We start from the raw sequence: 18,679 nt of genomic DNA on the forward strand, positions 1-18,679 counted from the left end.
GTGTGTGTGTTTGTCCAGTGTGTGTGTGTGTGTTTGTCCAGTGTGTGCGTGTGTGTTTGTCCAGTGTGTGCGTGTGTGTTTGTCCAGTGTGTGTGTGTGTGTTTGTCCAGTGTGTGTGTGTGTGTGTGTGTGTCCAGTGTGTGTGTGTGTCCAGTGTGTGTGTGTGTCCAGTGTGTGTGTGTGTCCAGTGTGTGTGTGTCCAGTGTGTGTGTGTGTGTGTGTGTGTGTGTGTCCAGTGTGTGTGTGTTTGTCCAGTGTGTGTGTGTGTTTGTCCAGTGTGTGTGTGTGTTTGTCCAGTGTGTGTGTGTGTGTTTGTCCAGTGTGTGTGTGTGTGTTTTTCCAGTGTGTGTGTGTGTGTGTTTGTCCAGTGTGTGTGTGTGTCTTTGTCCAGTGTGTGTGTGTGTTTTTGTCCAGTGTGTGTGTGTGTGTTTGTCCAGTGTGTGTGTGTGTGTGTTTGTCCAGTGTGTGTGTGTGTTTGTCCAGTGTGTGTGTGTGTGTGTGTGTGAGTGTGTGTCCAGTGTGTGTGTGTCCAGTGTGTGTGTGTGTGTGTGTCCAGTGTGTGTGTGTCCAGTGTGTGTGTGTTTGTCCAGTGTGTGTGTGTGTGTTTGCCCGTGTGTGTGTGTGTGTTTGCCCAGTGTGTGTGTGTGTGTTTTCCCAGTGTGTGTGTGTGTGTTTGCCCAGTGTGTGTGTGTGTGTGTTTGCCCTGTGTGTGTGTGTGTGTGTTTGCCCAGTGTGTGTGTGTGTGTTTGCCCAGTGTGTGTGTGTGTGTGTTTGCCCAGTGTTTGTGTGTGTGTGTGTGTCCAGTGTGTGTGTGTTTGTCCAGTGTGTGTGTGTTTGTCCAGTGTGTGTGTGTGTGTGTGTGTGTTTGTCCGTGTGTGTGTGTGTTTGCCCAGTGTGTGTGTGTGTGTTTGCCCAGTGTGTGTGTCCAGTGTGTGTGTGTGTGTGTGTGTTTGTGTGTTTGTCCAGTGTGTGTGTGTGTGTGTGTTTGCCCAGTGTGTGTGTGTGTGTGTTTGCCCAGTGTGTGTGTGTTTGCCCAGTGTGTGTGTGTGTGTGTGTGTTTGTCCAGTGTGTGTGTGTGTGTGTGTGTGTGTTTGTCCAGTGTGTGTGTGTGTGTGTATCCAGTGTGTGTGTGTTTTCCAGTGTGTGTGTGTGTTTGTCCAGTGTGTGTGTGTGTGTGTGTGTGTGTGTGTGTGTGTGTTGTCCAGTGTGTTCAGTGTGTGTGTGGGTGTTTGTCCAGTGTGTGTGTGTGTGTGTTTGTCCAGTGTGTGTGTGTGTGTGTGTGTGTGTCCAGTGTGTGTGTGTGTGTCCAGTGTGTGTGTGTGTGTCCAGTGTGTGTGTGTGTGTGTGTGTGTGTGTTTGTCCAGTGTGTGTGTGTGATTGTCCAGTGTGTGTGTGTGTGTGTGTGTGTCCAGTGTGTGTGTGTTTGTCCAGTGTGTGTGTGTGTTTGTCCAGTGTGTGTGTGTGTGTTTGTCCAGTGTGTGTGTGTGTGTTTGTCCAGTGTGTGTGTGTGTGTTTTTCCAGTGTGTGTGTGTGTGTTTTGTCCAGTGTGTGTGTGTGTCTTTGTCCAGTGTGTGTGTGTGTTTGTCCAGTGTGTGTGTGTGTGTGTTTGTCCAGTGTGTGTGTGTGTGTGTTTGTCCAGTGTGTGTGTGTGTGTTTGTCCAGTGTGTGTGTGTGTGTGTTTGTCCAGTGTGTGTGTGTGTGTGAGTGTGTGTCCAGTGTGTGTGTGTCCAGTGTGTGTGTGTGTGTGTGTCCAGTGTGTGTGTGTCCAGTGTGTGTGTGTTTGTCCAGTGTGTGTGTGTGTGTGTGTTGGTCCAGTGTCTGTGTGTGTGTGTGTGTGTGTGTGTTTGTCCAGTGTGTGTGTGTTTTTGTCCAGTGTGTGTGTGTGTTTGTCCAGTGTGTGTGTGTGTGTGTTTGTCCAGTGTGTGTGTGTGTGTGTGTGTGTCCAGTGTGTGTGTCCAGTGTGTGTGTGTCCAGTGTGTGTGTGTCCAGTGTGTGTGTGTTTGTCCAGTGTGTGTGTGTGTGTGTGTGTGTTTGCCCGTGTGTGTGTGTGTTTGCCCAGTGTGTGTGTGTGTGTTTGCCCAGTGTGTGTGTGTGTGTGTGTTTGCCCAGTGTGTGTGTTTGCCCAGTGTGTGTGTGTGTGTGTGTTTGCCCAGTGTGTGTGTGTGTGTGTTTGCCCAGTGTGTGTGTGTGTGTGTTTGCCCAGTGTGTGTGTGTGTGTGTTTGTCCAGTGTGTGTGTGTGCGTGTGTGTGTGTTTGTGTTTGTCCAGTGTGTGTGTGTGTGTGTTTGTCCAGTGTCCAGTGTGTGTGTGTGTCCAGTGTGTGTGTGTGTGTGTTTGTCCAGTGTGTGTGTGTGTGTGTTTGTCCAGTGTGTGTGTGTGTGTGTGTTTGTCCAGTGTGTGTGTGTGTGTGTTTGTGTTTGTCCAGTGTGTGTGTGTGTGTGTGTTTGTCCAGTGTCCAGTGTGTGTGTGTGTGTGTGTGTGTGTTTGTCCAGTGTGTGTGTGTGTTTGTGTTTGTCCAGTGTGTGTGTGTGTGTTTGTCCAGTGTGTGTGTGTTTGTCCAGTGTGTGTGTGTTTGTGTTTGTCCAGTGTGTGTGTGTGTGTGTGTGTGTCCAGTGTGTGTGTCCAGTGTGTGTTTGTGTGTGTGTGTCCAGTGTGTGTGTGTCCAGTGTGTGTGTGTTTGTCCAGTGTGTGTGTGTCTTTGTCCAGTGTGTGTGTGTGTTTGTCCAGTGTGTGTGTGTGTGTTTGTCCAGTGTGTGTGTGTGTGTGTTTGTCCAGTGTGTGTGTGTTGTGACGACCCTCCCTCTCCGTCTGCTGTATTCTGTTTGTTCTTGTTTCCTTATTAGGATGCCGGTGGGCGGAGTTGGGGAGGGTCGTCAGCTACATGGGAAACACCTGGGCCAGGTGTGTCCCAGGATAAATAGACCTCCTCTACATTCATGGAGTAGACTCTCTCCATGCAGACACCATTGTAGATTGTGTTGTGGTTCTTGGTGGTCTTTTGTTTATTTGCTTTGGCACCTTTCAACAACCTGCATTATCACATTCATGCATGCAAAACACTCACTTACACTGCTGATTACTGATTACACACACCATTGTATATTATACTTAGTTACTTATTTAATAAATATATATACATTGCTACTCCTTATCTCCACGTTGTCTCCCTTTGTTACGGGCTTTGAGCCGGTTCGTGACAAGTGGGGGCTCGTCCGGGATCTTTTTGAACTATTGGTTTGGGAGGCCGTGGAGGTACGTGTTTGGTTTGCATATTTTGTTTGCGTGTGATAGGCCCAGTATTGGTTGCCTTTGTTATTTTGTTTGTGTGCTGTGTTGGAGAGAGTATAATGGTTAGTTTCCAGGCCCTGCTTAGCCTGAACTCTTGTTCTACTTTCTGTTGGGACGTCAGTCTGAGGTGAGTAATCGGCTGTGTACCTCAGTGGGAGATTTGGGTAGGGTAGTGGAACTTGCTACCTGGAGCTATAGCCTTTTTCCCCTGATAGGTTTAGCGACGTGTTTCATTTTTTGGAATATGTTGGGCATGGTTAATGTTTGTTATTTTTGTGTGGTGTCTGTGGACTGAGCAGTTGTCTCGGGGCACATCCGTGGCTTGGTGGAATTTACCAGCATGCTGGGGAGTTTTTCCTTGCCAGCGGGCTACAGTGCGTAAATTCCCACCGCAAATCTGCACGAAGACTAGGGTTGAGTTATTGTAGGTTTTGGGGAAGCTCCATATCTCATCTCTCTTCTGTGGTGCTCAGGGTGATTGTCAATTCTCGGGTTGTAGTCTGGTTTGCTCAGCAGAAGGGAAGAGCGTCATGGCGTCTTATGTAGATGAGTTCATTCGCTCTCCATCGGAGGGATTGTTAGATTTAGGTACTAAAGAACAGCTGTTGAAGGTCGCGGAACACTACAAGGTTGAGATTAGTGATAAACGTCTAAAAAATTCTATTAGGTTGATATTGAAGGCCAATCTGATGGAGAGTGGTATTCTTAAAGTTACCACTGGGCCAGCCTCTGCTGAGGATTGGTCGTCTCCCAGTAATGTTACAATGGCCATTCCATCGGTTAGTCCTAGTAGCCTTCTTTTTGAACAGCAGAAAGAACTGCTTCTGTTACAGCTGGAGCATGATCGTGAGAAGAGAGAGCATGATCGAGCAGATCGTGATAGAATGATCGTATAAAATATGAAAAGGAATTGGCATTTAAACAAGATATGGAGCGTGCAAAGCTCAAGTTGCAACAAGAACGTATAGAGTTGGTTAGGGAAGGAAAGATCTCAGGGGAGAGTTTGTTTTGGGAAGGTGACCCAGATTTACCTAGGGGTAGTTCCGTTTTTGGTCGTGCCCCAGAGACATTTGATATTGTTGGGAACTTACGGTTATTGCCTCAGTTTAATGAAAGGGACCCCGAGACATTCTTTTCGTTGTTTGAGCGGGTTGCTGACGCTAGGAGTTGGCCTGATTCTGACCGCACTTTAATGTTGCAGTGTGTGCTGACTGGTAAGGCGCAGGAAGCATATTCAGCTCTTAGTGTACATGACAGTGCCAGTTATGATAAAGTTAAAACAGCTGTGTTACAGATTTATGAATTGGTCCCTGAGGCTTACCGCCAACGATTTAGGACTTTAAAAAGGGATGATAAGCAGACTCATGTTGAGTTTGCGCGACAATTATCTTTACAGTTTAATCGCTGGTGTTCCGCCTCTGCAGTTGTGACTTTCCAAGGGCTGTGTGATCTGATTATGTTAGAGCAATTTAAAGACACAATTCCTGATCGTATTGCCACGTATATTAACGAACAGAAAGTAAAGAATGTTGCTGAAGCTGCGGTTTTGGCGGACGAGTATGTGTTGACTCACAAAAGTGTCTTTGCAGAGCCCCGTATTCGGAAAGAGTGGGGGCGTTCGGATAGATTTGGGCTTCGCTCACCGAGATACTTTGGTTCACGGGCAGAGTTCTATCCAACTCGGGTTGAGCCTGACTCCCATGGTAAAGCTGACTTTGGGCAGGAGTGTCACTACTGTCAAGGTTCAGGTCATTGGAAAACGAATGTCCACTTCTCAAGGCAAAGGGTGCTTACGCTAAATCTAAGCCTACCGCGTTAGCTGCACCTGTTCCACATCAGTTCACCCATGACTCATTTCCTCAGGCCCAAGAGAATGTGAAAGTCCATATTGATCCAGACTATTTACCTTTCATTACGGAAGGTTTTGTGTCTATGTTAGGAAGTAAAGACCTAGTGGCAGTGAAGATCCTGAGAGACACAGGAGCCTCTGAATCATTTGTGTTGGAGTCTGTGTTACCCTTTTCTGCTGAGACTGATTCAGGGAATAGTGTTCTAATTAGGGGAATAGGTTTGAACACTCTGTCAGTTCCATTGCATAAACTGATGTTGGATTGTGGGCTGGTGAAGGGTGAAGTTGTTATGGGGGTGCGTCCTTCGTTGCCTATTGAGGGTATCGACGTGATCCTTGGGAATAACTTGGCTGGTGAGCGTGTATGGCCTGTCGTGTTTCCATCTCTAGTGGTTTCCACTAAGCCGTCATTTGTTGGGATTCCTGATGAGAGTGTACAGAGTTTCCCAGAGGTGTTCTCTGCGTGTGCAGTGACACGTTCTATGGGTCGTGGCGAACTGGTCACTGCTCCGACTAATGATAATAATACAAAGTATGTCACTGTTTTCCCTGTTATCCCGTTATCTGTAACCCGCTCAGATCTAATCAATGCACAACGGAATGACCCCACGTTAGAAGAGTTGCGTGACCAAATTGTGCCTGTGGAACAGTTGGGAGATGTTGCCCATGGCTATTTTCTCCAAGAGGATGTCCTGATGAGAAAGTGGGTGTCTCATGATAGTTGTTTTCTAGGGGACGCAATTAGTCAGGTTGTTGTACCAGTTAAGCTTCGTGAGTTGGTGTTGGAAACTTCTCACAGCGACGTTGCTGGACATATGGGGGTGAGGAAAACCTACAATCGCATATTAAGACATTTCTTTTGGCCTAGATTAAAGAGGGATGTTTCTGATTTTATCAAAACTTGTCACACCTGTCAATTAACTGGTAAGCCTAATCAAGCTATTAAACCAGTTCCATTGTTTCCTATTCCTGTACTTAGCCAACCTTTTGAGTATCTGATTATTGACTGTGTGGGTCCTCTGCCTCGTTCTAAAAGGGTAGCAGTTACCTGTTCACTGTGATGTGTCAGACCACTAGGTTTCCTGCTGCCTATCCTCTTCGATCTATCACAACTAAATCTGTGTTAAAAGCTTTAACTCAGTTTCTCTCATTGTTTGGAATCCCTAAGGTCATTCAGAGTGATCAAGGCTCTAATTTCACCTCTAATCTGTTTAGTCAGGTTCTTCAACAGCTCCATATTAAACACAATTTGTCTAGCGCCTATCACGCGCAAAGTCAAGGAGCACTGGAACGTTTCCATCAAACTCTTAAGTCTTTGTTGAGAGCTTATTGTACTGAGATGGATAAGGATTGGGAGGAGGGGTTGCCTTGGTTACTGTTAGCTGCTAGGGAAGTTTCACAGGAGAGCACAGGGTTCAGTCCAAATGACCTTGTGTTTGGACATAGGGTGCGTGGACTTTTATCCGTTCTCCAGGATGACTGGAAGTCTCCCGAGCCTCCTCAGTCCCTGTTATCGTATGTGTGTGATTTCCGGCGACGGCTGTACGCCGCTGGTGAAATGGCTAAAGAGAAGTTATCATCTGCAGAGGAGAGGATGAAGGGCATATTTGATCGCCGAACTGAGCCTCGTCACTTTAGTCCAGGTGACCAGGTTCTTGCTCTGCTGCCAATTGTTGGTTCTCCTTTACAAGCTAAGTTTCAAGGTCCATATACAGTGGTGCGCCAGTACACTGAGCAAAATTATCTAGTTGCCACTCCAGAACGGAGGAAAGCACACCAGCTGTGCCATGTAAATCTGTTAAAACCCTATTATGCACGTTCCTCTGAGACTGAACAGTGGGATTCTACAGAGCACGGTAAACCTGTTCTTTTGGCTGATACAGTTGTTTCCTTGGGTTCTTGTCGTGCTAGATCTGGGCATGAGGAGGAAGATGTTCCTGGTCCTGACGATTGTATATTGCAGGGTAGATTAAAAAATTCAGAAACACTGGATATTTTAGACAGTCTTCTCACTCACCTACCTGATGATGGGCGTGAAGAGATGGTTGGTCTGATTCAGAGCTTTCCAGGTTTATTTTCAGATACACCTACACGTACAAACTTAATAGAACATGATATTGACATTGGAGGTGCTGACCCCATTCGTCAGCGGTTCTATAGAGTTTCTTCAGAGAAACTACGTTGTCTGGATGCTGAGGTCAAGTACATGCTGGAGAGTAAGATAGCAGAGCCTTCTTTCTCCAGTTGGGCTTCTCCCTGTATCTTGGTCAGTAAACCGGATGGAACAAACCGATTTTGTACGGACTACCGTAAGGTAAATAGTGTCACAAAGCCAGATTCATTTCCTCTCCTCGAATGGAGGACTGTGTTGATCAAGTCGGTGCAGCTAAGTTTGTGAGCAAATTTGACCTGTTAAAAGGCTATTGGCAGGTGCCACTGACGAGTAGGGCACGTGAAATCTCTGCCTTTATTACACCCTTTGGTCTGTACTCGTATTCGGTTATGAGTTTCGGTTTGCGCAATGCACCTGCCACTTTTCAGCGACTTATGAACAGGGTTGTCGCCGGTCTGACCGGGTGCGCTGTTTATTTGGACGATGTAGTGATATATGCAGATACTTGGGAAGAACATCTGTCCCGTATTCAAGCCTTGTTCGAACGTCTGGCTGCGGGTCGCCTCACAATCAATCTGGCTAAATGTGAGTTTGCTCAGGCGACCGTTACATACCTTGGAAAAGTGGTTCGGCAGGGGGAAGTGCGTCCTGTTCGGGCTAAAGTGGTGGCTATTGATGCTTTTCCACCACCAACTACTAAAAAGGAACTAATGCGTTTCTTGGGCATGATTGGTTATTACCGTAGTTTTTGTAGTAACTTCTCCACTGTGGTCGCTCCCTTGACAGATCTGCTGAAAGCTAAGGCTGTTTATGTGTGGTCTACTCGTTGTCAACACGCTTTTGAAGATGTAAAGAGGTTGCTTACCTCAACTCCGGTGCTGGCTGCTCCTCGCATGGATTTGTCATTTACCTTGCAGGTGGATGCTAGTCATGTGGGGGCAGGTGCAGTTTTGCTGCAAGCAGATGTGTCTGGGATTGAGAGGCCTGTTAGTTTCTTTTCTAAAAAGTTTAACGATTATCAGTTGAATTATTCAGTTATTGAAAAGGAAGCGCTAGCACTCATTTGGGCGCTACAACACTTCGAAGTGTATGTCGGGTCGGGGGGTAGTACCTATTGTGGTCTACACCGACCATAACCCTCACTTTTTTGAGGTCCATGATGTGTCCAAACCAGAGGATAATGAGATGGTGTTTATTTTTACAATCATTCCATCTCGATGTGCGCCACATCCGGGAACTGAAAATGTGATTGCTGATGCTCTCTCTCGTGCGCCCTGTTCCTAAATGTTTACGTGACTGACCATTGTTACGTATTGTCATGTTCTCTCTGTCCTGTCTGCTCCCGCCTGGTCTTGTGTTCTTCTTTCCTCTTAAATGTTGCTTCCTGTGTGAAGGTTGCTGAGGTCTGTGGAGGAGGTTGGCTAGGGTGAACACATAGACCCTCATCAATTTGTGGTGCAGAAGCTGTGTCAATTTGGAACTTAGAGGCTGGTATTTTCTTCCGGGGTCCTTGTTGGTCCCCGGTTTTATGGGGGGAATGTGACGACCCTCCTCTCCGTCTGCTGTATTCTGTTTGTTCTTGTTTCCTTATTAGGATGCCGGTGGGCGGAGTTGGGGAGGGTCGTCAGCTACATGGGAAACACCTGGGCCAGGTGTGTCCCAGGATAAATAGACCTCCTCTACATTCATGGAGTAGACTCTCTCCATGCAGACACCATTGTAGATTGTGTTGTGGTTCTTGGTGGTCTTTTGTTTATTTGCTTTGGCACCTTTCAACAACCTGCATTATCACATTCATGCATGCAAAACACTCACTTACACTGCTGATTACTGATTACACACACCATTGTATATTATACTTAGTTACTTATTTAATAAATATATATACATTGCTACTCCTTATCTCCACGTTGTCTCCCTTTGTTACGGGCTTTGAGCCGGTTCGTGACAGTGTGTGTTTGTCCAGTGTCCAGTGTGTGTGTGTGTTTGTGTTTGTCCAGTGTGTGTGTGTGTGTGTTTGTCCAGTGTGTGTGTGTGTTTGTATAGTGTGTGTGTGTTTGTGTTTGTCCAGTGTGTGTGTGTGTGTTTGTGTTTGTCCAGTGTGTGTGTGTGTGTGTTTGTCTAGTGTCCAGTGTGTGTGTGTGTCCAGTGTGTGTGTGTCCAGTGTGTGTGTGTGTGTCCAGTGTGTGTGTGTGTGTGTGTGTCCAGTGTGTGTGTGTATGTCCAGTGTGTGTGTGTGTGTCCAGTGTGTGTGTGTCCAGTGTGTGTGTGTTTGTCCAGTGTGTGTGTGTTTGTCCAGTGTGTGTGTGTGTTTGTCCAGTGTGTGTGTGTGTGTGTGTGTCCAGTGTGTGTGTGTATGTCCAGTGTGTGTGTGTGTGTCCAGTGTGTGTGTGTCCAGTGTGTGTGTGTTTGTCCAGTGTGTGTGTGTTTGTCCAGTGTGTGTGTGTTTGTCCAGTGTGTGTGTGTGTGTTTGTCCAGTGTGTGTGTGTGTGTTTGTCCAGTGTGTGTGTGTGTGTTTGTCCAGTGTGTGTGTGTGTGTGTTTGTCCAGTGTGTGTGTGTGTGTGTGTTGTCCAGTGTGTGTGTGTGTGTGTTTGTCCAGTGTGTGTGTGTGTGTGTTTGTCCAGTGTGTGTGTGTGTGTGTGTGTCTTTGTCCAGTGTGTGTCTTTGTCCAGTGTGTGTGTTTGTCCAGTGTGTGTTTGTCCAGTGTGTGTGTGTGTGTGTTTGTCCAGTGTGTGTGTTTGTCCAGTGTGTGTGTGTGTGTGTTTGTCCAGTGTGTGTGTGTGTGTGTGTTTGTCCAGTGTGTGTGTGTTGTGTGTGTGTTTGTCCAGTGTGTGTGTGTGTTTGTCCAGTGTGTGTGTGTGTTTGTCCAGTGTGTGTGTGTGTTTGTCCAGTGTGTGTGTGTGTTTGTCCAGTGTGTGTGTGTGTTTGTCCAGTGTGTGTGTGTTGTGTGTGTGTTGTGTGTGTGTTTGTCCAGTGTGTGTGTGTGTTTGTCCAGTGTGTGTGTGTGTTTGTCCAGTGTGTGTGTGTGTGTGTGTTTGTCCTGTGTGTGTGTGTGTGTGTGTGTGTGTGTTTGCCCAGTGTGTGTGTTGTGTGTGTGTGTTTGCCCAGTGTGTGTGTGTGTGTGTTTGCCCAGTGTGTGTGTGTGTGTTTGCCCAGTGTGTGTGTGTGTGTTTGCCCAGTGTGTGTGTGTGTGTGTTTGCCCAGTGTGTGTGTGTGTGTGTGTGTTTTGCCCAGTGTGTGTGTGTGTGTTTGCCCAGTGTGTGTGTGTTTGTCAAGTGTTTGTGTCCAGTGTGTGTGTGTGTGTCCAGGGTGTGTGTGTATTTTTGTTTGTCCAATGTGTGTGTGTGTTTGTCCAGTGTGTGTGTGTGTGTTTGCCCAGTGTGTGTGTGTGTGTGTGTGTTTGCCCAGTGTGTGTGTGTTTGTCCAGTGTGTGTGTGTGTTTTTGTCCAGTTTGTGTGTGTGTTTGTCAAGTGTTTGTGTCCAGTGTGTGTGTGTGTGTGTGTCCAGGGTGTGTGTGTATTTTTGTTTGTCCAATGTGTGTGTGTGTGTGTGTGTGTGTTTGTCCAGTGTGTGTGTGTGTGTGTTTGTTTTTGTGAGTCCAGTGTGTGTGTGCTCAGTGTGTGTGACTCCTGTGTGTGCGTTTATGTCCAGTGTGCGTGTGTGTGTGTGTGTGTGTGTGTGTGCTTGTGAGTCCAGTGTGTGTGAGTCCAGTGTCTTTGTGTGTGTTTGTCCAGTGTGTGTGTGTTTGTGTGTCCAGTGTGTGTGTGTGTGTGTCCAGTGTGTTCAGTGTGTGTGTGTCCAGTGTGTGTGTGTCCAGTGTGCGTGTGTTTGTCCAGTGTGTGTGTGTGCGTGTGTGTGTGTGTGTGTGTGTTTGTCCTGTGTGTGTGTGTGTGTTTGCCCAGTGTGTGTGTGTGTTTGCCCAGTGTGTGTGTGTGTTTGCCCAGTGTGTGTGTGTGTTTGCCCAGTGTGTGTGTTTGCCCAGTGTGTGTGTGTTTGCCCAGTGTGTGTGTGTTTGCCCAGTGTGTGTGTGTTTGCCCAGTGTTTGTGTCTGTGTCCAGTGTGTGTGTGTGTTTGTCCGTGTGTGTGTGTGTGTTTGCCCAGTGTGTGTGTGTGTTTGCCCAGTGTGTGTGTTTGCCCAGTGTGTGTGTGTGTGTGTGTGTGTGTGCCCAGTGTGTGTGTGTGTGTGTGTTTGTCCGTGTGTGTGTGTGTGTGTGTTGGTCCAGTGTCTGTGTGTGTGTGTTTGTCCAGTGTGTGTGTGTGTGTGTGTGTTTGCCCAGTGTGTGTGTGTTTGCCCAGTGTGTGTGTGTGTGTTTGCCCAGTGTGTGTGTGTGTGTTTGCCCAGTGTGTGTGTGTGTGTTTGCCCAGTGTGTGTGTGTGTGTTGCCCAGTGTGTGTGTGTTTGCCCAGTGTGTGTGTGTGTTTGCCCAGTGTGTGTGTGTGTTTGCCCAGTGTGTGTGTGTGTGTGTTGTTTGCCCAGTGTGTGTGTTTGCCCAGTGTGTGTGCCCAGTGTGTGTGTTTGTGTGTGTGTGTGTTTGTCCAGTGTGTGTGTGTGTGTTTGTCCAGTGTGTGTGTGTCCAGTGTGTGTGTGTGTGTGTCCAGTGTGTGTGTCCAGTGTGTGTGTGTTTGTGTGTGTGTGTGTTTGTCCAGTGTGTCCAGCATGTATGTGTGTTTGTACAGTGTGTGTGTGTGTGTGTTTGTCCAGTGTGTGTGTGTGTGTTTGTCCAGTGTGTGTGTGTGTGTTTGTCCAGGGTGTGTGTGTATTTTTGTTTGTCCAATGTGTGTGTGTTTGTGTGTGTGTGTTTGTCCAGTGTGTGTGTGTGTGTGTGTGTGTGTGTGTGCTTGTGAGTCCAGTGTGTGTGTGTCCATTTACATTTACATTTAAGTCATTTAGCAGACGCTCTTATCCAGAGCGACTTACAAACCGTGTGTGTGTGTGTTTGTCCAGTGTGTCCAGTGTGTGTGTGTCCAGTGTGTGTGTGTCCAGTGTGTGTGTGTCCAGTGTGTGTGTGTCCAGTGTGCGTGTGTGTGTTTGTCCAGTGTGTGTGTGTGTGTGTGTGTTTGTCCAGTGTGTGTGTGTTTGTCCAGTGTGTGTGTTTGTCCAGTGTGTGTGTGTGTGTTTGTCCAGTGTGTGTGTGTGTGTGTTTGTCCTGTGTGTGTGTGTTTGTCCAGTGTGTGTGTGTGTGTGTTTGTCCAGTGTGTGTGTGTGTTTGTCCAGTGTCCAGTGTGTCCAGTGTGTGTGTGTGTCCAGTGTGTGCGTGTGTGTCCAGTGTGTGCGTGTGTGTCCGGTGTGTGTGTGTGTGTGTGTCCGGTGTGTGTGTGTGTGTGTGTTTGTCCAGTGTGTGTGTTTGTCCGGTGTGTGTGTGTGTGTGTTTGTCCGGTGTGTGTGTGTGTGTGTTTGTCCGGTGTGTGTGTGTGTGTGTGTTTGTCCAGTGTGTGTGTGTGTGTGTGTGTTTTGTCCAGTGTGTGTGTGTGTGTGTGTGTTTGTCCAGTGTGTGTGTGTGTGTGTTTGTCCAGTGTGTGTGTGTGTGTGTGTGTTGTCCAGTGTGTGTGTGTCCAGTGTGTGTGTGTGTTTGTCCAGTGTGTGTGTGTCCAGTGTGTGTGTGTTTGTCCAGTGTGTGTGTGTTTGCCCAGTGTGTGTGTGTTTGCCCAGTGTGTGTGTTTTCCCAGTGTGTGTGTGTGTGTGTTTGCCCAGTGTGTGTGTGTTTGCCCAGTGTGTGTGTGTGTGTGTGTTTGCCCAGTGTGTGTGTGTGTGTGTGTGTGTGTTTGTCCAGTGTGTGTGTGTGTGTGTGTTTGTCCAGTGTGTGTGTGTGTGTGTGTGTTTGTCCAGTGTGTGTGTGTGTGTGTGTGTGTGTTTGTCCAGTGTGTGTGTGTTTGTGTTTGTCCAGTGTGTGTGTGTGTGTTTGTCCAGTGTCCAGTGTGTGTGTGTGTCCAGTGTGTGTGTGTGTGTGTTTGTCCAGTGTGTGTGTGTGTGTGTGTGTTTGTCCAGTGTTTGTGTTTGTCCAGTGTGTGTGTGTGTGTGTGTGTGTGTGTGTGTGTGTGTGTGTGTGTTTGTCCAGTGTGTGTTTGTCCAGTGTGTGTGTGTGTTTGTCCAGTGTGTGTGTGTGTGTGTTTGTCCAGTGTATGTGTGTGTGTGTGTTTGTCCTGTGTGTGTGTGTGTTTGTCCTGTGTGTGTGTGTGTTTGTCCTGTGTGTGTGTGTGTTTGTCCTGTGTGTGTGTGTTTGTCCTGTGTGTGTGTGTGTGTGTGTTTGTCCTGTGTGTGTGTGTGTGTTGTGTCCAGTGTGTGTGTGTTTGTCCAGTGTGTGTGTGTGTGTGTGTTTGTCCAGTGTGTGTGTGTGTGTGTGTTTGTCCAGTGTGTGTGTGTGTGTGTGTGTTTGTCCAGTGTGTGTGTGTGTTTGTCCAGTGTGTGTGTGTGTGTTTGTCCAGTGTGTGTGTGTGTGTGTTTGTCCAGTGTATGTGTGTGTGTCCAGTGTGTGTGTGTGTGTGTTTGTCCTGTGTGTGTGTTTGTCCAGTGTGTGTGTGTGTGTGTGTGTTTGTCCAGTGTGTGTGTGTGTGTGTGTGTGTTTGTCCTGTGTGTGTGTGTGTTTGTCCAGTGTGTGTGTGTGTGTGTGTGTGTGTGTGTTTGTCCAGTGTGTGTGTGTGTGTTTGTCCAGTGTGTGTGTGTGTGTTTGTCCAGTGTGTGTGTGTGTGTGTTTGTCCAGTGTGTGTGTGTGTTTGTGTTGTGTCCAGTGTGTGTGTGTGTGTGTGTTTGTCCAGTGTGTGTGTGTGTGTGTTGTGTTGTCCAGTGTGTTTGTCCAGTGTGTGTGTGTGTGTGTGTGTTTGTCCAGTGTGTGTGTGTGTGTGTGTTTGTGTGTGTGTGTGTGTGTGTGTGTGTTTGTCCAGTGTGTGTGTGTGTGTGTTTGTCCAGTGTGTGTGTGTGTGTTTGTCCAGTGTGTGTGTGTGTGTGTGTTTGTCCAGTGTGTGTGTGTGTGTGTGTTTGTCCAGTGTGTGTGTGTGTGTGTGTTGTGTCCAGTGTGTGTGTGTGTGTGTTTGTCCAGTGTGTGTGTGTTGTCCAGTGTATGTGTGTGTGTGTGTTTGTCCTGTGTGTGTGTGTGTGTGTTTTGTCCTGTGTGTGTGTGTGTGTGTTTGTCCTGTGTGTGTGTGTTTTTGTCCAGTGTGTGTGTGTGTGTGTGTTTGTCCAGTGTGTGTGTGTGTGTGTGTGTTTGTCCAGTGTGTGTGTGTGTTTGTCCAGTGTGTGTGTGTGTGTGTGTTGTGTGTGTTTGTGTGTGTGTGTGTGTTTGTCCAGTGTATGTGTGTGTGTCCAGTGTGTGTGTGTGTGTGTGTTTGTCCTGTGTGTGTGTTTGTCCAGTGTGTGTGTGTGTGTGTGTTTGTCCAGTGTGTGTGTGTGTGTGTGTGTTTGTCCTGTGTGTGTGTGTGTTTGTCCTGTGTGTGTGTTTGTCCAGTGTGTGTGTGTGTGTGTGTGTTTGTCCAGTGTGTGTGTGTGTGTGTGTGTTTGTCCAGTGTGTGTGTGTGTGTGTGTGTGTGTGTGTGTGTGTTTGTCCAGTGTGTGTGTGTGTGTTTTTGTCCAGTGTGTGTGTGTGTGTTTTGTCCAGTGTGTGTGTGTGTGTGTTTGTCCAGTGTGTGTTTGTCCAGTGTGTGTTTGTCCAGTGTGTGTTTGTCCAGTGTGTGTGTGTTTGTCCAGTGTGTGTGTGTGTGTTTGTCCAGTGTGTGTGTGTGTGTGTTTGTCCAGTGTGTGTGTGTGTGTGTGTTTGTCCAGTGTGTGTGTGTGTTTGTCCAGTGTGTGTGTGTGTGTGTTTGTCCAGTGTGTGTGTGTGTGTGTCCAGTGTGTGTGTGTCCAGTGTGTGTCCAGTGTGTGTGTGTCCAGTGTGTGTGTGTTTGTCCAGTGTGTGTGTGTGTGTGCCCAGTGTGTGTGTGTGTGTGCCCAGTGTGTGTGTTTTCCCAGTGTGTGTATGTGTGTTTGTCCAGTGTGTGTGTGTGTGTGTTTGTCCAGTGTGTGTGTGTGTGTGTGTTTGTCCAGTGTGTGTGTGTGTGTTTGTCCAGTGTGTGTGTGTGTGTGTGTGTTTGTCCAGTGTGTGTGTGTGTGTTTGTCCAGTGTGTGTGTGTTTGTTTGTCCAGTGTGTGTGTGTGTGTGTGTGTTTGTCCAGTGTGTGTGTGTGTGTGTGTGTTTGTCCAGTGTGTGTGTGTGTGTGTTTGTCCAGTGTGTGTGTGTGTGTGTGTGTTTTTGTCCAGTGTGTGTGTGTGTGTGTTTGTCCAGTGTGTGTGTGTGTGTGTTTTGTCCAGTGTGTGTGTGTGTGTGTGTTTGTCCAGTGTGTGTGTGTGTGTGTGTTTGTCCAGTGTGTGTGTGTGTGTTTGTCCAGTGTGTGTGTGTGTGTGTGTGTTTTGTCCAGTGTGTGTGTGTGTTTGTTTGTCCAGTGTGTGTGTGTGTGTTTGTGTCCAGTGTGTGTGTGTGTGTGTGTCCAGTGTGTGTGTGTGTGTGTGTGTCCAGTGTGTGTGTGTTTGTCCAGTGTGTGTGTGTTTGTCCAGTGTGTGTGTGTGTGTGTGTTGTGTCCAGTTTGTCCAGTGTGTGTGTGTGTGTTTTGTCCAGTGTGTGTGTGTGTGTTTTGTCCAGTGTGTGTGTGTGTGTGTGTTTGTCCAGTGTGTGTGTGTGTGTGTGTCCAGTGTGTGTGTGTGTGTGTTTGTCCAGTGTGTGTGTGTGTGTGTGTGTGTTTGTCCAGTGTGTGTGTGTGTGTCCAGTGTGTGTCCAGTGTCCAGTGTGTGTGTGTGTGTGTCCAGTGTGTGTGTCCGTGTGTGTGTGTGTGTGTGTCCAGTGTGTGTGTGTTTGTCCAGTGTGTGTGTGTGTGTGCCCAGTGTGTGTGTGTCCAGTGTGTGTGTGTTTGTCCAGTGTGTGTGTGTGTGTGAGTGTGTGTTTGTCCAGTGTGTGTGTGTCCAGTGTGTGTGTGTTTGTCCAGTGTGTGTGTGTGTTTGTCCAGTGTGTGTGTTTTCCAGTGTGTGTGTGTGTGTTTGCCCAGTGTGTGTGTGTGTGTTTGCCCAGTGTGTGTGTTTGTGTTTGTCCTGTGTGTGTGTGTGTGTTTGTCCAGTGTCCAGTGTGTGTGTGTGTGTTGTCCAGTGTGTGTGTGTGTGTGTTTGTCCAGTGTCCAGTGTGTGTGTGTGTGTGTGTTGTGTCCAGTGTGTGTGTGTGTGTCCAGTGTGTGTGTGTCCAGTGTGTGTGTGTGTGTGTGTCCAGTGTGTGTGTGTTTGTCCAGTGTGTGTGTGTGTGTGCCCAGTGTGTGTGTGTCCAGTGTGTGTGTGTTTGTCCAGTGTGTGTGTGTGCCCAGTGTGTGTGTTTTCCCAGTGTGTGTGTGTGTGTTTGCCCAGTGTGTGTGTGTGTGTTTGCCCAGTGTGTGTGTTTGTGTTTGTCCTGTGTGTGTGTGTGTGTTTGTCCAGTGTCCAGTGTGTGTGTGTGTGTTTGTCCAGTGTGTGTGTGTGTGTGTTTGTCCAGTGTGTGTGTGTGTGTGTGTGTGTTTGTCCAGTGTGTGTGTGTGTGTCCAGTGTGTGTGTGTCCAGTGTGTGTGTGTGTGTGTGTCCAGTGTGTGTGTCCGTGTGTGTCCAGTGTGTGTGTCCAGTGTGTGTGTGTTTGTCCAGTGTGTGTGTGTGTGTGCCCAGTGTGTGTGTGTCCAGTGTGTGTGTGTTTGTCCAGTGTGTGTGTGTGTGCCCAGTGTGTGTGTGTTTCCAGTGTGTGTGTGTGTGTTTGCCCAGTGTGTGTGTGTGTTTGCCCAGTGTGTGTGTTTGTGTTTTGTCCTGTGTGTGTGTGTGTGTTTGTCCAGTGTCCAGTGTGTGTGTGTCCAGTGTGTGTGTGTGTCCAGTGTGTGTGTGTCCAGTGTGTGTGTGTGTCAGTGTGTGTGTGTGTCCAGTGTGTGTGTGTGTGTTTGTCCAGTGTGTGTGTGTGTGTGTGTGTTTGTCCAGTGTGTGTGTGTGTTTGTCCAGTGTGTGTGTGTGTTTGTCCAGTGTGTGTGTGTGTGTGTGTGTGTTGTCCAGTGTGTGTGTGTGTGTGTGTTTGTCCAGTGTGTGTGTGTGTGTGTGTGTTGTCCAGTGTGTGTGTGTGTGTGTGTGTGTGTGTCCAGTGTGTGTGTGTGTGTGTCCAGTGTGTGTGTCCAGTGTGTGTGTGTGTGTGTCCAGTGTGTGTGTGTCCAGTGTGTGTGTGTTTGTCCAGTGTGTGTGTGTGTGTGTGCCCAGTGTGTGTGTGTCCAGTGTGTGTGTTTGTCCAGTGTGTGTGTGTGTGTGCCCAGTGTGTGTGTTTTCCCAGTGTGTGTGTGTGTGTTTGCCCAGTGTGTGTGTGTGTGTGTTTGCCCAGTGTGTGTGTTTGTGTTTGTCCTGTGTGTGTGTGTGTGTTTGTCCAGTGTCCAGTGTGTGTGTGTCCAGTGTGTGTGTGTGTCCAGTGTGTGTGTGTGTCCAGTGTGTGTGTGTGTCCAGTGTGTGTGTGTGTGTGTGTTTGTCCAGTGTGTGTGTGTGTGTGTGTTTGTCCAGTGTGTGTGTGTGTGTGTGTGTTTGTCCAGTGTGTGTGTGTGTGTGTGTTTGTCCAGTGTGTGTGTGTGTGTTTGTCCAGTGTGTGTGTGTGTGTGTTTGTCCAGTGTGTGTGTGTGTGTGTTTGTCCAGTGTGTGTGTGTGTGTGTGTGTGTGTGTTTGTCCAGTGTGTGTGTGTGTGTGTTTGTGTGTGTGTTTGTCCAGTGTGTGTGTGTGTGTGTGTGTGTTTGTCCAGTGTGTGTGTGTGTGTGTTTGTCCAGTGTGTGTGTGTGTGTGTGTGTGTGTCCAGTGTGTGTGTGTGTGTGTGTGTGTGTGTGTGTGTGTGTGTTGTCCAGTGTGTGTGTGTGTGTGTGTTTGTCCAGTGTGTGTGTGTGTGTGTTTGTCCAGTGTGTGTCCAGTGTGTGTGTGTCCAGTGTGTGTGTGTGTGTGTGTGTGTCCAGTGTGTGTCCAGTGTGTGTCCAGTGTGTGTGTGTCCAGTGTGTGTGTGTCCAGTGTGTGTGTGTTTGTCCAGTGTGTGTGTGTGTGCCCAGTGTGTGTGTTTTCCCAGTGTGTGTGTGTGTGTGTTTGCCCAGTGTGTGTGTTTGTGTTTGTCCTGTGTGTGTGTGTGTGTTTGTCCAGTGTCCAGTGTGTGTGTGTGTGTCCAGTGTGTGTGTGTTTGTCCAGTGTGTGTGTGTGTGTGTGTTGTGTCCAGTGTGTGTGTGTGTGTGTGTGTTTGTCCAGTGTGTGTGTGTGTGTGTGTGTGTTTGTCCAGTGTGTGTGTGTGTGTGTTTGTCCAGTGTGTGTGTGTGTGTGTTTGTCCAGTGTGTGTGTGTGTGTGTCCAGTGTGTGTGTTTGTCCAGTGTGTGTGTGTGTGTGTGTGTGTTTTGTCCAGTGTGTGTGTGTGTGTGTGTGTTTGTCCAGTGTGTGTGTGTGTGTGTGTGTGTTTGTCCAGTG

The 18,679-nt window shown here is 47.9% G+C and overlaps 1 protein-coding gene and 1 pseudogene across 1 annotated transcript in view; both read left to right on the forward strand.

Annotated features, from left to right (window-relative positions):
- Window positions 1–8,651, forward strand: part of LOC135529582 (catenin delta-1-like) — a 55,102-nt pseudogene extending 46,451 nt beyond the window's left edge.
- LOC135529584 (NLR family CARD domain-containing protein 3-like) overlaps window positions 1–18,679 on the forward strand; it is a 168,096-nt gene that overhangs the window by 80,783 nt on the left and 68,634 nt on the right. The window lies entirely within an intron of this gene.

The sequence above is a fragment of the Oncorhynchus masou genome, unplaced genomic scaffold (genome assembly GCF_036934945.1).
Source record: "Oncorhynchus masou masou isolate Uvic2021 unplaced genomic scaffold, UVic_Omas_1.1 unplaced_scaffold_1188, whole genome shotgun sequence".
NCBI lineage: Eukaryota > Metazoa > Chordata > Actinopteri > Salmoniformes > Salmonidae > Oncorhynchus > Oncorhynchus masou.